The following is a 17,669-nucleotide window of genomic DNA, read 5'->3' on the forward strand; positions in this document are numbered from 1 at the left end:
TCATGTCCTCATTATACCCTCTCTCTTGAAATGGATCCGTCCTCGAATCTGTATCATAAAAAAGAGTTAGGTCAGAAACATTAAAGGTAGCACTTACATTATACTCACCTGGAAGATCTACTTTGTATGCATTATCTCCGATTCGCTCGAGCACTTGGAATGGACCATCGCCTCTAGGGTGCAACTTAGATTTCCGCTGAGATGGAAATCTCTCTTTCCGCAAATGTACCCACACCCAATCTCCTGGTTGGAATACCACTTTCTTTCGCCCCTTGTTAGCTTGTCTCGCGTACTGTTTAGTTCGCTTCTCAATATTTTTCTTTACTTTTTCATGAAGTTGTTGAACAAACTCCGTTTTTCTCTTGCCATCTAAATTAGAACACTCCTCAACAGGAAAGGCAACAAATCCAAAGGGGTTAAAGGGTTAAAACCATAAACAATTTCAAATGGTGAATAACCTATAGCGGAATGCACAACCCTATTATATGCAAATTCTACGTGTGGCAAACAATCCTCCCAAGATTTCAAATTCTTTTCTAAAATAGCATGCAACAATGTAGATAATGTTCTATTTACTACCTCAATCTGTCTATTCATTTGCAGGTGACAAGTAGTTGAAAATAAAAGTTTAGTACCTAACTTACCCCACAACACCTTCCAGAAATAGCTTAAGAACTTTGCATCTCGATCCGACATGATACTCCTCAGAACTCCATGTAAGTGCACTATTTCCTTGAAAAATAAATTGGTGATGTTAGTTGCATCATCAGTTTTATGACACGGAATGAAATGTGCCATTTTCGAAAACCTATCTACAACTATAAAAACCGAATCCCTGCCTCTTTTCGTCCTAGGTAATCCTAATACGAAATCCATTGAAATATCTACCCACGGCTCACTAGGAATCGGTAAGGGACTATACAAGCTATGGGGTGAGACTCTAGACTTAGCCTTCTTACATGGGATACATCTGTCACAAATATGCTCAACATCCCTCTTTATATGTGGCCAAAAGAAATGCTCATGGAAGACATCTAAAGTCTTTTTAATGCCAAAATGTCCTATAAGACCATCCCCATGAGCCTCACAAACTAACAACTCCCTCAAAGAACTATTAGGCACACACAATCTATTTCCTCTAAATAAGAACCCATCATGTCTATAGAATTTATCAACATCAGTTTTCTCACAAGCAGCATAAATAGTAGCAAAATCATTATCGGTAGCATATAAATCCCTGATGTGCTCAAAGCCCAATAATTTTGCTTTCAAGGTTGAGATTAAAGCATACCTGCGAGACAATGCATCAGCAACTACATGTTCCTTACTTTGCTTGTAGTTGATGACATACGAAAACGTCTCTATGAATTCGACCCATTTAGCATGTCTATGATTTAACTTACTTTGCCCTTTTAAATGTTTCAAGGACTCGTGATCAGTATGGATGACAAACTCTTTGGGCCACAAGTAATGTTGCCAAGTTTCCAATGTCCTCACCAATGCGTAAAGTTTCTTATCATACATAGGGTAATTCAAGGCTGCTCCATTCAATTTTTCACTGAAATACACTATGGGTCTCCTTTCCTACATAAGAACAGCTCCAATGCCTATACCTAATGCATCGCACTCAATTTCAAAAGTTTCAGTAAAATTAGGTAAAGCAAGTAAAGGCGTAGAACTTAACCTATCCTTAATTATTCTAAATGCACGCTCTTGTTCTTCACCCCACTTAAACCATATGGACTTCTTAATGACTTCCGTCAATGGTGCAGCTAGTGTTCTAAAATCTCTCACAAATCGCCTATAAAAACTAGCTAAACCATGAAAACTCCTCACCTCGGTGATGGAGGTTGGTGTCGGCCACTCTCGAATATTTCCTCATCCACCTCAACACCTCTAGATGACACGATAAACCCTAGGAATACAACCTGGTCCGTGCAAAAGGAACATTTCTTGAGATTAGCATAAAAATTTTCTCCTCTCAAAACACTCAACATATCACGCAAGTGTCTTAGATGCTCATTTCGACTCTTACTGTACACTAAGATATCATCAAAGTAGATAACTACAAATTTTCCAATGAATGCTCGCAAAACATGATTCATGAGTCTCATAAACGTACTAGGTGCGTTAGTCAAACCAAAAGGCATAACTACATATAAACCATGTTTTGTTTTAAAATCAGTTTTCCACTCATCTCCTTCTTTCATGCGAATTTGATGATATCCGCTCTTAAGATCAATTTTAGAGAACAAACAAGATCCATGCATCTCATCCAACATATCATCTAACCTAGGAATTGGATAGCGATACTTTACAGTGATTTTATTGACCACTCGACAATCAGTGCACATCTTCCACGTCCTGTCCTTTTTGGGCACAAGTATAACTGGAACTACACACAGACTTATGCTCTCTTGTACATATCCCTTCTTCATCAAGTCTTCAACTTGCCTCCTTTATCTCCTCGGGAATGAAGTCGATTTGATGCTTGATTCCTCGAATCGGTGGTAATCCATCTGGTATCTCCTCTAAGAATACGTCATCAAATTCCTGCAAAAAAGAAACAACCACACTAGGCAAAAAAAGGTTAGCATCAGAATCTGATAAAAATGACTTCTTGTAAACAAACATCAACAAGTGTTGCTCAATCACAAGGGCAGCCCTCACATCGCTCTCTCTTATGTAGAAACTCATCTTTTTATTCTCTCTGTTTGTAATCTCACTTTTGCACTCTTGGACACTTAGTCCTCTCTTTTTTCCCGATCTCTCTCTCTCGATCTCACGTCTCTTTTTCTCTCTATTATTTTTGTTCATCAATTTTTTTTTCACTCTCATTTTCGGCCTTACTCTTTTTCTCATTTTCGCTCAATTTCTTTCTCAATTGATCCTCGTACACTTGTTTTGGGGTTATAGGTACAGTTATGGTTTGGGCGTTGTTCATGACAAAGGAATATCTATTCTTAAATCCATCGTGAATTACACGCCTATCGTACTACCACGACCTTCCTAATAGTATATGTCCGGCATACATTGGAGTCACATCACACATAACTTTATCGTTGTACTTCCCTATAGAGAATGACACTAACACCTGTTTGGTAACTCTAATCTCACCACAATCATTTAACCACTGTAGCTTATAAGGCATAGGGTGTTTGAGTGTAGGTAAGCTAAGCTTCTCAACAAGTTCTGTGCTAGCGACATTAGTACAACTACCACCATCAATGATTAAGGTACACACTTTATTCTTCACACGGCAGCAAGTATGGAAAATATTCTCTCGTTGTTTCTAATTCTTCTCGCTAATTTGCATGCTCAAAGCTCTCCTAGACACTATTATCTCTCCCTTGATAGGAAACTCTAACTCTACATCAATAGCATCCTCTAATGGTGGCATAGAATCATCATCTGACTCCTCATCCGTCTCATACTCTCCATCCTCCCTCAATACCATGACTCTTTTATTTGGACATTGAGAAGCTATGTGACCTCTACCCAAACATTTAAAGCACTTTATCTTGTCGTTTCTCTTGGGTGGTTCGGGTTTACTAAACTTTGAATCACGGTTGGACTTGTCTTTCTTAGGCTTGGGACTCTTGGTTTTGGGCTTGTAGGAGGTCCCCTCATCTCGCTTAGACCCATTCGACCTAAAAGTATTACTATAAGATCCTAAGTCTCGTTGGCCCTTACGTTGCAATTGTCGCTCAACTTTCATGGCCATATGGACCATGTCCTCTAATTCAACATAGTGTTGCAACTCTACCACATTCGTTATCTCTCGATTTAACCTATTTAAGAACCTAGCCATAGTGGCTTCTCTATCCTCCTCTATATTCGCTCTAATCATAGCCATCTTCATCTCCTTATGATAATCCTCTACGCTCTTATTCCCTTGCCTAAGCCCTTGTAACCTCTGGAACAAATCTCTATAGTAATGGCTCGGAATGAATCGCTGCCTCATCACACTCTTCATATATTCCCATGAATTAATAGGTCTACACATGTTTCTATGCCTATTCCTAACTAATTGGTCCCACCATACACTAGCGTAATCGGTAAACTCCACGGCCGCTAATTTCACTTTCTTCTCTTCCGAGTAACTATGGATATCAAAGACTTGTTTTACCTTTCTCTCCCACTCCAAATAAGCCTCCGGATCGTTCCTACCTTGAAAGGGTGGAATCTTCATCTTAATACTACCCAAGTTTCTATCTTTCCAAATCGAGTTCCTACCTCCTCTAAAGTATTTCCTACTGTTCTTTCTAACTTGCCCATCCGCACTTATTATGGTCATCTTATCGTCATTGTGTTCATTCTCACTATCGGTTACTATCCTATCATGAGCTCGCGTGGATGGTGCTGTCTTCTTATTTTTCTTTTCCCCTTCTTCCATTCTTTCTATCCTACTCTCAAAACTACTCATAACATTCATCATACGTTCTAATTGTTGCTGCATAGCTTTCATTGTGAAAGCTTTGGATTTCTCCGATTCTTTTGTAATGTCCTTTTCAAGATTTCCAATGAAGGTGTACCTATAGAAAATGTTAGAAAATTCCTCACAAATACTCCCTCACGTGTTTACACTCAATTTTTCAAGCCACTCGCGTGTAGAACACTCTTTTGAATCTCACGATCTGAATTTTTTTTTACAACGAAAGGCAAGAATTATTCAATTTTTGGATGTGACGCCCAAAATCGCCAACCAAGAATGCAAAGAACAGATCCGAATCAATCATGAAGACAATAGAACACCCAGAATTCAAAGGAGTGTTCACGACAATAATAATAAAAAAAATCAACACCAAAAATATGAAATGAACAAAACTTCAATTAAGATCGAATATTTGGAAAGACAATCGTAAAAGATTAGATTGTAACAAATGAGACTAAGATTCAAGATTTGGTCGCGACTTTTTCTTTTTTTCTTTTTATCTATAATTAGATATTATATATATATATATATATATATTATATATATATATATATAATATATATATATATATATATATATTATATATATATATATTATATATATATAATATATATATATATATATATATATATATATATAAGTTCTGAACGTGAATAGTAGATTTAGATTTGATATATGTTGCAATTTTTATTTTTTTTAACTTGGCCGACTTTTGTTAAATCAAATCTGATTTGTATTGAATTTAATTTGCAATCAAGAAAGATGCTAGCAAGATTCATCAATTACAAATCAAGACCCAATGAATAACATGGTTCAACACAAATCGATTACAAAACATGGGATTAAATTCAAAACCCTAATGACTTAACTAAATGAATCGAAACCCTAATTTGGTGCACGAATTGACCAAGATGCATGGCCCCCAAGATGTTCAAATAACCAAGAAATCACACCAAATTCAATAATAGGATGATCGGTTTATTCAGATATCAGCAAGACTCATCAAGACGAATTGAATACGTGAAACAAGATAAAGACTCGAAAAACAAAAGAAAATAAAAAAAAAAAAATAACAGGAATCCTATTTGAACTTAGCTCTGATACCAACTGATGCGAACTCCTTCGATTTGCGAAGAAACCTGCTGATCAAGAATGTAAAGATTTAGGAACAATCAGAATTTAAAGAATTGCGACCCAGAACGAATCTATCGTCAGAACCTTATTTAGATAATCTGAAACGCCACAATCTTGATTTAGATTAATAAGTTTCGTGGACGAACGCCACAAGAATTGGTGATTCTTGAGGAGTTCTAGAGATCAGATGCAATTAAAAAAAAAAAATGAATTTTAATTATTCCTCCAAAAAGTGTGCAGCCAAAACAACCTACAACTATATTAACTAACTAATTAGCCTAAAATAAGGCTAACGGCCCATTAATAGGTCTTAACCCTAATAACTAACCCAAACCCAACATAAAAATAATAAAAGAGTTGAGCTTTGTAAAAAATAGTTCCAGCCCATTCACCAAAATAAGTTTTAAAATAGCTTAAAATAGCCCTTAAAATAACAATTATTAGGCGCATGAACAAAGGTTTGGACCCCAACTTGGACCTAATTAGCTAGCAAGAATCGGTCTTCAATTCCTCAAACTTGGACTTGGGCTTCAATCTTATTAACAGTCTTTTTGGATCCCTTTAGCTACTCGGTTTCATGCATTGCTTCCTTGGCTTCAAGTTCTTCAATTATGCTTGAACAGGTACATTGCATCTTTTAGCTCGACTCCTCGTAATCAGGCCCACCGAAATGTGAAGAGGATCATTGTTCAGCTTTATGACAACAGGCTGCTCGGTCATGTCCTCATCAATATTGGTGATGGTTTTTTGTTTGATCAATGAATTTGATGAAGTATTGTGTAGTGATGACTTGATTTAAGGTTTAATCTGGATTTGATTTGTCTATGCAAAAACTTTATTTGGGGTTTGACGTTGGATCATGGACGTAGGAGACTTGATGAAAAATTGGATGAGAATGATATTTGGAAAAGTTGTTGAGATTAAGGGTTGAATAAGAATTTTATGAAGTTTTTTTTTTTTTTTTTTTTTTTGAGAATAATGTATAATTTTGTAAATTTTGTTTGATGAATGTAAAATTAATGAATTTGGAGTATTATGAAATTTTATCAAGGCAAAAGATATCATTTCAATACTTATTTAACGAATTTTTATTTACAGAATTGACAGGTAGGGCTAGCCTCCTATTTTTTATACTTGTGGCCATTTTGTAACTATAGGGGTTTTCTAGTAAAAACAAATAATTAACATGGGGGATTTACATAAACTAATCATTTATTAATCTTGCCTCCCTTGCTCTGAAGTAAATTTAAATGGTAAATTTATAATATTATCTTCCTTATCATTAAATTTAAAAAGGTGAATTTTAATTACCAGTGTTGTTAATCATTCATAAACGTGTGTCATTATTTGATTTAATATACTATTTACGCTCATTTCATAGAAATACATATTTAGAACAGAATTTGAGGTTTTTTTTTTTTTTTTTTTTAAGTTGATCTTAAAATTATTTTTTGAAAAAATTATCCGATGATGAGTAAAGTAAGGGCTAGTTTGTATTTGCTTAAAGTCAAAACGTGTAAAACAAAAATTTTGGTAATTTATAGTGATATGATGTTGATTAATACTCAAAACTAACAAACTAGTGGTCGACTGGTCGTGCATGTGAAATTATTTATTAGAATTTAACATTAGATTTCGTTGAAATATGTATAGTTTAATGGGAGAACGACATTTTCCCACCCAAGGTTTGGCAAAATAACACTTTCCCACCCTAAGTTTCCAAAATACACTTTCCCACTCTTCGTCAAAATCTGTTATTTTTTCTGTTAGTATTTGGCTACAAAGAAGAAAATATCCTTAAATATGACTTTATATTTTTTATTTATTTTTGAATTAGCCAAAAGTAAGATATTAAAAAGTCAAAAAAGAAAAAATAGTTAACCCAACTAAAAAGTAAGAGAATGCTATGAAATTGTTTAAAGTAAATGACCTTAATATTTATTTATTTATATGCCATAAATACTCCTCACTATTATTCAATAATCTACTAATATAATGTTTTTCATTTTTACTAATAACATAGAAAATCTTAATAGTATATTTCCTAATTAATTAAATAAACAAAGGAAAAAAAAGTATTTTTACACTTGAGTAAAGACTTTCACTTAACTAAATTTTAATTTATAATAAACTATTTAAGGGTATTTTTGTCTTTTAGTCAAATATTAACAGAAAACACTAACAGATTTGACGAAGGGTGGGAAAATGTCATTTGAACTTGATGGTGGGAACGGGTCGTTTCGCCAAACCTTGGTGGGAATGTTGTTCTCCCTATTTTAATTTGTAAAGCTTTCAATTTCATCCAAAGCACTAGAGATGCGCGGTGGGGCGGCCGAGGATCTCATTCTCCATCCCTTTCCTCGCTTCTGACATAGACCATATAATATATTCTAAATTACGTAATCATTCTTCAAATCGATGATATGATCAAACAGTTTGATTCAAGTTTGTCAAAGATAAAGTAGAAACGAGAAATTGATTGTTTGCTTGAATTTTGTCAGCAATCTTTTGGGTATCTAGGAAGAGTAAGTGGGGTGGGTTGTAAATTGTAATGGTTTGGAAATGAACAGGGTTCTCTGGTTTTATTTGAGTATTTAGGAAGAGTAGTGTCTTCGTTTGTAAAATGGGGTCGGATTTGTTATGTTTTGTGATGTTTGTTTGTTCATTTGCTAAATTGATGATATTCAAGCTGTTTGATTCTGGTTTTATGTTTGTTCACCTACTAAGGCAGTCTAATCAAGCTAGATTGAGCTTGACAACTGCAGTATGCCTAAATACTTGAGTAGTTGTCAAGCTTGAGCAAACTCGAGCTCAAGTACGCCATTCGGTGTCGAGCTCGAACTCGAAACGGTAGCAACTGAGCCAAGCTCGAGTAGATAGATGCTCGACTCGCTCACTCTTATCACCATTACTCTAGTCCTCATGTTTTTGCCATTTTTTGTAATGAACACCTATTGGTTTTGGAAATACGACTCTTACTTTCTTTTTTTATGAACCATTAGGTTATTATTTTTATTTGAAAAAATGATGTTTTTATTATTCATCCATTTAATAATCTGATATCAATCACAATTTTGAGAAGTTACTATTTTTTTTTAGATTAAATTGATGAAATTTTTGATAATTTGAATTGATGATATTTATGAAACTGGCAGATTTCACTACAATAACTAAACACATCGGGGCTAGGTGGTTTCCAACTACAAGTATTCACATCAAAACACAAAATATATTGAGTTTTGTTATATATATATATATATATATATATATAAAACCTTTATCATGAAATGTTGTACAACACTTCAAATTCCAAAATCACATGATCAAACTTAATTCTTTCCATAGTTCAATATAAAACACCAAAAACAATACAATCAACGAGACTTTATTTAATATTAATGAAATGAGATCCTTTGGACGAAGCCTCCAGAATAAAATCTTCACCGTCCAACCTCATAAGACAGCATTCAAGGATCTCACCATAAGAAAGAGAATTCTAGACCTCTCGCATCCAAGGATTCCACAAACAAAAACAATCTGACCGTCCCATTCACTAACCTTTCAATAATAAGTCCCCACAGCTCTAACTTTTTCTCGTAACTTTCTGTACGATATTCTTCATTCCTGGCGTTTTCGGAGCAAAATCTGTCGAAGAAAAGAATAGAATTTGGGGTTTAAAGCTTTTTAATCGTTCTTGACTGATCTTGAAGTGTCAAGAGAGGATGTTCGGGAAGCGCGCCGAAGAAAAGCGATAACACGAGGTACTATGAGATACTGGCGTGTCCAAGACACGCTTCACGACGATTTGAAGAAGCTTACAAGAAAGCTGCAATCAAGAACCATCCCGATAAGGGAGGCGTCCTGAGAAAGTGAGTTCTCTTCTACTCTCTTATTATTGCCAGTCCGGTGAAGTACTATGAATTAGGTGAAATGTCTGTCGTTTTTTTTTTTTTTTTTTTTTAGTGTTTTTTCGGATTTTAGGGGTTTATTAATTGTTGGGAATTGTACATTCATCTTTTTCGTGGATATTAGTTTTCTTCTTTGGCTTTTCTGAGGAATTTTAGAGGGGAAATGATGAATTGTGTGGGATCAATGGTTGAGAAATTTGTAATGAAGGAAATTTTTTTTTTTTTTTTTTTTTTTTTTGCTGTTTCTGATTCTTATTAGTGTTTTATGGGTCTGGTGATTGATTTTATGTGAAAAAGATGTGGTCTTTAGCGTTTGAATATGTTGTAGATGAGTAAAGATGAATCTTGAATGGGTTTCTTTGCAGTTCAAGGAGTTGGCTCAGGCATATGAGGTTCTGAGTGATCCTGAGAACGTGAGATATATGATCAATATGGTGAGGATGCCCTCAAAAGGAATGGGTGGTGGTGGTGGTGGCCAGGATCCATTTGACTATTCCAATCTTTCTTTGGTGGGAGCCCATTTGGAGGTATGGACTGTATGGACTTTTATATGATTTGAGGGAGTATTTTATTAGATACCGGTGCACTGTTGCTCAAGTACTGGTGATTGAATCAATGTCTTGTTTCTGATATGTGGCAGCAGCAGAGGACGTCGACAGAGGCGGGGAGAAGATGTGGTTCATCCTCTGAAGGTTTCTCTTGAGGACCTCTACCAAGGTACCACAAAGAAGCTCTCACTCTCGCGAAATGTGATATGTTCTAAATGCAATGGGTGATTACTGTTTATTTACTTTAATGCTCTTTTGAAGATCCTTTTCAAATATGGTTAATAATTTTCCACATGGAACTAATATTTGATCTACAACAGCAAAGGATCGAAATCTGAGCTCAACGAATGTGGTTGGTTGCCAAGGTACTGGTATGAAGTTTCAATTACACCTCGGCCCCTCATGATTCACCAGATGCAGCATGCTTGCAATGAATGTAAGGGTACTGGTGAGACTATGTGATATGATCGAGTGCCCACAGTGCAAGGGAGAGAAGGTTGTTCCAGAAAAGAAGGTGCTTGAAGTTTTTTGTTGAGAAGGGATGCAAATGGGCAGAAGATTACCTTCCCTGGGAAGCTGATGAGCGTAGTCCTTGTTTCGGTTAGCATAGCTTCTTCCCCTGTATACTGGCTTATGTAATGCCTCGATTGTTTTTCCTATTTGTTTTCTGCAGCCTGATACAGTCACTGGAGATATAGTTTTTGTCCTTCAGCAGAAGGAACATCCCAAGTTCAAGGAAGGGTGAAGACCTCTTTTATGAGCACACATTGTTCTCCACTGAGGCTCTATGTGGTTTTCAGTTTGTATGGACACACCTGGATGGCGACAGCTCCTTATCAATCCAGCCCTGGGGAAGTTGTCAAGCCTGGGTGAGTAATAGTGCACAACGGTAGAAGTTTCTAGAACGTTTGAGATTGTATTGATTGCTGTTCTAAGCGTTGACTTGTAATTCTCTTTGACAGATTCATTCAAGGCTATTAATGATGAGGATGCCTTTGACCAGAGGCCATTCATGAAAGGGAAGCTTTACATTCACTTCACTGTGGACTTCCCTGATTCTCTGACCCCAGATCAGGTTAAGGCACAGCGGCTGTTCTGCCACCCAAGCCATCATCTGAGTGACTGACAGGGAGCTGGACGAGGTGGAGAAACTACGTTGCATGATGTTAACATTGAAGGGAGATGCGGAGGAAGCACAGTCTCAGGGTCGGGAGGGCTTATGATAAGATATGACATGCACTGTCCTCAGGGTGCAGTGTGCCCAACAGTGATGATGATAAAAATCGATAGACCTAGTCCTTTATTAACTTGCATGATTGAAGCTACTAATGTGACTAGTACTTAGATCTTGGGAATGTGGTGAGATAACCATGGAGAGACTTGGGACAAATTTTCATTCCTAAAAGTTCTTTTAGGCAGTCATTTTCATATTTTTATAATTGTTAATGTTTTTGTTATGTGATGGTTGAAATCGAACATTGTGATTTCTGGCTAAACTTAGATGGCAGGCTAAACTGAAACTTATTTGGCAAAATAACGACAGAAATTTATGCAGGTAGAAAAGAAGATTGATATTTTTATTAGTTTAATCTTACTATATTGATGTTACATATTGAGATTGATTATAAGTATACGTACTGTTTGTGTGCGCAATACGAATTGTTTAGTTGTAAAATTCAAGATTACACAAAAATTTTATTTGGAAATTGATTAATAATTTGTTGGGTGCGTGCAAACTAATTGAGACAAGTGTTTTTTTTTTATGGATTATATTTTCTGTGTTCACTTTTCTTAAAACTGCATGCCACTTTCCTTATAACAACAAATGCCATTGAAAATTTGCAAAGTTTTAGGTTTATGATTTTATAAGGAATTAAATTAAATTAAGTTTTCTAAATTTGTACCATCTCCATGTATCAGTAATCAGTATTTGAAACATCCACCCTATTTTTTCTATAAATCTAGATTGGGTCTCATAAAATAGTATTCTTTCTATTTTTTCTCATTAGCAAAATAATCACTTCCATTATTCGGAAAAAAAAAAGCTTTAGCAAACCTTTAAATTTAAGAAAAACTCTGAAATTGTCATTTTGAAAATTAATTCTAAAAAAAAATGTAAAGTTTTTCCTGAAATAGTATTAAAATAAGGAAATAATATAGTCACTGAATGTAGTGCATCGAATTAATGCATCGAATGACATGATAAAATCCTAGCGTTGATTATTATTAATTATATTATCGATGGTCAGGATTGTATCACGTCATTCGGTGCATGAATTCGGTGCACTACTTTCGGCAACTGTAGCATTACTCTTAAAATAAAGTCTTAAAGTCCAACATGAATAAAAGATAAACGACATTTACCACCCAAGCTTGGCGAATCTTTAAGTTCCCACCCATGTTTCATAAATTCTAGATTTCCACCCTTAAATTCATTAAAAATTGTTTAATCTAATTGTTAAAAGGGTAAAATGGTCATTTCAAGATAAATTTTTGAAGTAACCCTCATATCTCAAATTCACCCTACTGGAGATTAGAAATTTCAGGCCAATCCGGTCTGTTCTGTGTAGTCGATCCCCCCCACACCACCATTACAATCCCCTCAACCCACATCAAAACCCCTAACCTCTATGTCTGATTGACCCCTCGATTGACGGCCACCATTCTTAGTTTTGGTCAAGCGTTTAATCCAAATTTCGACCATCCCGACATCGAACCCACCCCCGACACCACCAATGGATCACCAGCTTCTCGCGACCAAAACTCCCAACATCGCTGATCACAATTGCTTGCCAATCGCCGATTGCTATCGCCAAACCTTGGGTGGGTAAATGTCGTTACTCTAAATAAAATACTTAAAAGTTCTAACAATAGCGGAATTTAATAACACGAAATGACAAAAATAACCATCACAAGACCCAATCTCAGATATTACCACAAATGAGTTGACTGAACATTTATGAACTCTTAGTTAAAATAACACACTGAGTGGACACTTTTTCAGTAAATCTCAGAGTAACAACTTTTTCCCTCCCAAATAATGGTTTAATAACACTTTTCTACCAACAGACTCTTAAAATACCATTTAACTATCTAAATTTATATTCCTTTTTAATTCTGGCATTGTTACGACCCTACGCCACCACCATTCTCTTCTCCCGATCACGCCCACCAAAACCCCTCAACCCTCTTTGGCTGCCTCCGCCAATCACCACAATCGATTGATTAGGGTTTTCCTACCCGCCCCCCTTCTAAGTCAAATTTTGATCAATCCCAACCACTAAAATACAACCTACCCCACCACCTCAAAGGACTTATCTGCCTCTCCTTTTAAAAGCCCCAACAACCTGATTAAGTTTGCTCTATTTGTCATCGGAATATAAATTTGGATAGTAAAATGGTATTTTAAAAGTCTATGATTGAAAATGTCATTAAGTTATTATTTCGGTGGAAAAAGTCATTAACTCTAAATCTAATTAATTTTTTTTTTTTTTTTTAATGACCGGGGTATTTGAACAGTTTAAGAACATCTTAATTATCCATAGAGTCTATTGAACACCAATAAACCTATAATCATATAAATTTATATTTCTAAGTAAACCTGAGGTCGCTAATCTAATACTTTGATAACATAGAAAACAATTTGTAAACAATTTAAAAAACATTCATACAGCAACCAATAAAAATATGTCAATTACCTTTTCAGTGACTGTTTAGTACTTATCAAAAACTATATGTTTGGATAAGGGGTACACCCATGATGGGTTACCCCAAGCGACGTGGTGAGATGAAACTCCCAAATGCAGTTTCTCTCTAACCGCTGCCATATAAAAGGAAACCTGTTCCTTTAGAAAGGTTACGAACACTGTTACTCTAAAAAAAACGAAAAGGAAAAGTACGCTCTCTCTCTCTAAAAAAAATTTGGAAAACAGAAATATATTCGTGGCTTTCTTCCAAATTAACTTTATTGCTTCAAAGATAAGGAGTGGAGGTATTTATGCTGTGTAAATTTATTGTAGTTCAATTATGTACAAATGTGATTGCAATGGTGACGATGATCTTGGGATAATGTTAGGATATATGTTATTCTATGTTATTTCCAACATTGGTATCAGAGCTGTGGTTCATTTTGTTTGAAATTCATACTGTAATGTTGAAGCATGTTATTGGTTTGTCAAATGCAGTTCTGATTTTTTCAAATTTTGTACGTAAAAAGTTGTTTTTTTGGTAATGATTCTTAGTCCATTAAATTCCTTATGAAATTATAAAGAAAATGGTTTTTGAATCATAAAAAATGGAGTTAAAATGACTTAGATATGCCATTTTGAAATTTCGGGTTTCGATTGGGTTGATTTCCGGGTCGGGTACCCAGTTGCAGATCCGGACAGAGGTTGAAGACGACATAAACCGACACGTCGTTTTTGATCCACCCTTATGAATGACATGTCGTTTTTATCCTGTTAGTTTTTTTTGAAAAAAATTGAAATAGACGTGGGTGGTGAGACTTGAACCCGAGTCTCCATGGTGGAAAGCCCAATACTCTAACCATTGGGCTAGTTTTGTTTTGGTGTTAATCATATTCACAAACCCATTATATTCCTATCCGGCCCAACCCATAATCCATATAAATAGATGGGTCAAGTTGACCCGTGGACCCGACCCGTAAAGTCAAAGGGGTCAGTCAAGTCCGGTCAACACCCGGCCCGTAAGTCAACAGGTCAGTCAAACTTGGTCAACACCCGACCTGAAAAGTCAACAGATCAAATCGGGCCAGGATAGACCCGGTTTAGTGTGAAACGGGTTGACCCGACCCGTATTGCGTGCGAACACGTGGTGCACACGTGGAAGCTCCCACCGACGCGTGGGAGCGAGTGAGGCTCCTGCCGGCGCGTGGCCGCTTCTGGGAGGCGCGTGGGGGCGCGTGACAGCTTCTGCCGATGCGTGGGGGCGCGTGATAGATTGTAAATTTTTTTTCTTTTGATGTAAAGAATAAAAATACATACTTGGTATATTGTTATGAGTCTAATTTTGTTATTAAACCATAAACACGTGTATTATTTATCAAATATAGTCAACCTTTATTTGATAAATAAATAGTTTTTTTTTTTGTATTTGTTACAGAAAAATGTTACGTTATAGACGTGCAATGGTTGCTAGAACACCCGCTCAAAGGGAAAGGGTTATGAACATGATTAGAACTCTACAAACTCACACATTGATTTTAAGAGACACAGAGGATGANCACGACAATAAAAAAAAAAATCAACACCAAGAATATGAAACGAACAAAACTTCAATCAAGATCGAATCTTTGGAAGGACAATTGTAAAAGATTAGATTGTAACAAATCAGACCAAGATTCAAGATTAACAAGATTTGGCCGCAACTTTTCTTTCTTTCTTCTTTTTATTTTTTTATATATCTAATCAAGATCTGAACGTGAACAGTATATTCAGATCTGATATATGTTGCAATTTTTATTTTTTTTTAACTTGGCCGACTTTTGTTAAATCAAATCTGATTTGTATTGAATTTAATTTGCAATCAAGAAAAGATGCTAGCAAGATTCAATCAATTACAAATCAAGACCCAAATGAAATAACATGGATTCAACACAAGATCGGATTACAAAACATGGGATTAAATTCAAAAAACCCTAATGACTTGAACTAAATTGAATCGAAACCCTAATTTGGTGCACGAATTGACCAAGATGCATGGCCCCCAAGATGTTCAAATAACCAAGAAATCACACCAAATTCAATAATATGATGATCGGTTTATTCAAGATATTCAGCAAGACTCAATCAAGACGAATTGAATACGATGAAACAAGAATAAAGACTCGAAAAAAACAAAAGAAAATAAAAAAAAAAAAATAACAAGGAATCCTATTTGAACTTAGCTCTGATACCAACTGATGCGAACTCCTTCGATTTGCGAAGAAACCTGCTGATCAAGAATGTAAAGATTTAGGAACAATCAGAATTTAAAGAATTGCGACCCGAAACGAATCTATCGTCAGAACCTTAGTATAGATAATCTGAAACGCCACAATCTTGATTTAGATTAATAAGTTTCGTGGACGAACGCCACAAGAATTGGTGATTCTTGAGGAGTTCTAGAGATCAAGATGCAATTAAAAAAAAAAAATGAAATATTTAATTATTCCTCCAAAAAGTGTGCAGCCAAAACAACCTACAACTATATATAACTAACTAATTAGCCTAAAATAAGGCTAACGGCCCATTAATAGGTCTTAACCCTAATAACTAACCCAAACCCAACTAATAAAAATAATAAAAGAGTTGAGCTTTAGTAAATAAATAGTTCCAGCCCATTACACCAAAATAAGTTTTAAAATAGCTTAAAATAGCCCATATAAAATAACAATTATTAAGGCGCATGAACAAAGGTTTGGACGCCAACTTGGACCTAATTAAGGCTAGCAAGAATCGGTCTTCAATTCCTCAAACTTGGACTTGGGCTTCAATCTTATTAACAGTCTTTTTGGATCCCTTTAAGGCATACTCGGTTTCATGCATTGCTTCCTTGGCTTCAAGTTCTTCAATTATGCTTGACAAGGTACATTGCATCTTTTTAGCTCGACTCCTCGTAATCAGGCCCACCGAAATGTGAAGAGGATCATGTGTCAGCTTTATGACAACAGGCTGCTCGGTCATGTCCTCATCAATATTGGTGGATGGTTTTTTGTTTGATCAATGAATTTGATGAAGTATTGTGTAGTGATGACGTTGATTTAAGGTTTAATCTGGACTTGATTTGTCTATGCAAAAACTTTGATTTGGGGTTTGACGTTGGATCATGGACGTAGGAGACTTGATGAAAAATTGGATGAGAATGATATTTGGAAAAGTTGTTGAGATTAAGGGTTGAATAAGAAAATTTTATGAAGTTTTTTGTTTTTTGTTTTTTGTGGAGAATAATGTATAATTTTGTAAATTTTGTTTGATGAATGTAAAATTAATGAATTTGGAGTGATTATGAAATTTTAATCAAGGCAAAGATATCATTTCAATACTATATTTAACGAATTTTTATTTACAGAATTTGACAGGATAGGGGCTAGCCTCCTATTTTTTATACTTGTGGGCCATTTTGTGATAACTATAGGGGTTTTCTAGTAAAAAACAAATAATTATACATGTGGGATTTACATAAACTAATCATTTATTAATCTTGCCTCCCTTGCTCTGAAGTAAATTTAAATGGTAAATTTATTAATATTATCTTCCTTATCATTAAATTAATTAAAAAGGTGAATTTTAATTACCAGGTTTGTTAATCAATTTATAAACGTGTGTCATTTTATTTGATTTAATATACTATTTACTAAATCATCTCATCATTTATGCATCATTGTCATGAGAAATACATATTTTAGAACAAGAAATTTGAGGTTTTTTTTTTCAGATATATGGTTGATCTTAAAATTATTTTTATGAAAAAATTATCCTGATGATGAGTAAAGTAAGGGCTAGTTTGTATTTGCTTAAAGTCAAAACGTGTAAAACAAAAATTTATTGGTAATTTATAGGTGATATGATGTTGAATTAATACTCAAAACTAACAAACTAGTGGTCGACTGGTCGTGCATGTGGAATATTATTTATTAGAATTTAA

At 35.1% G+C, this 17,669-nt stretch overlaps 1 pseudogene; it reads left to right on the forward strand.

Moving 5' to 3' along the window:
- Nucleotides 1-8,192: 8,192 nt before the first annotated feature.
- On the forward strand, nt 8,193-11,258 carry LOC116125511 (annotated as a pseudogene).
- The last annotated feature ends 6,411 nt before the right edge of the window (nt 11,259-17,669 follow it).

This window comes from Pistacia vera, unplaced genomic scaffold (assembly GCF_008641045.1).
Source record: "Pistacia vera cultivar Batoury unplaced genomic scaffold, PisVer_v2 Contig167, whole genome shotgun sequence".
Taxonomy (NCBI): domain Eukaryota; kingdom Viridiplantae; phylum Streptophyta; class Magnoliopsida; order Sapindales; family Anacardiaceae; genus Pistacia; species Pistacia vera.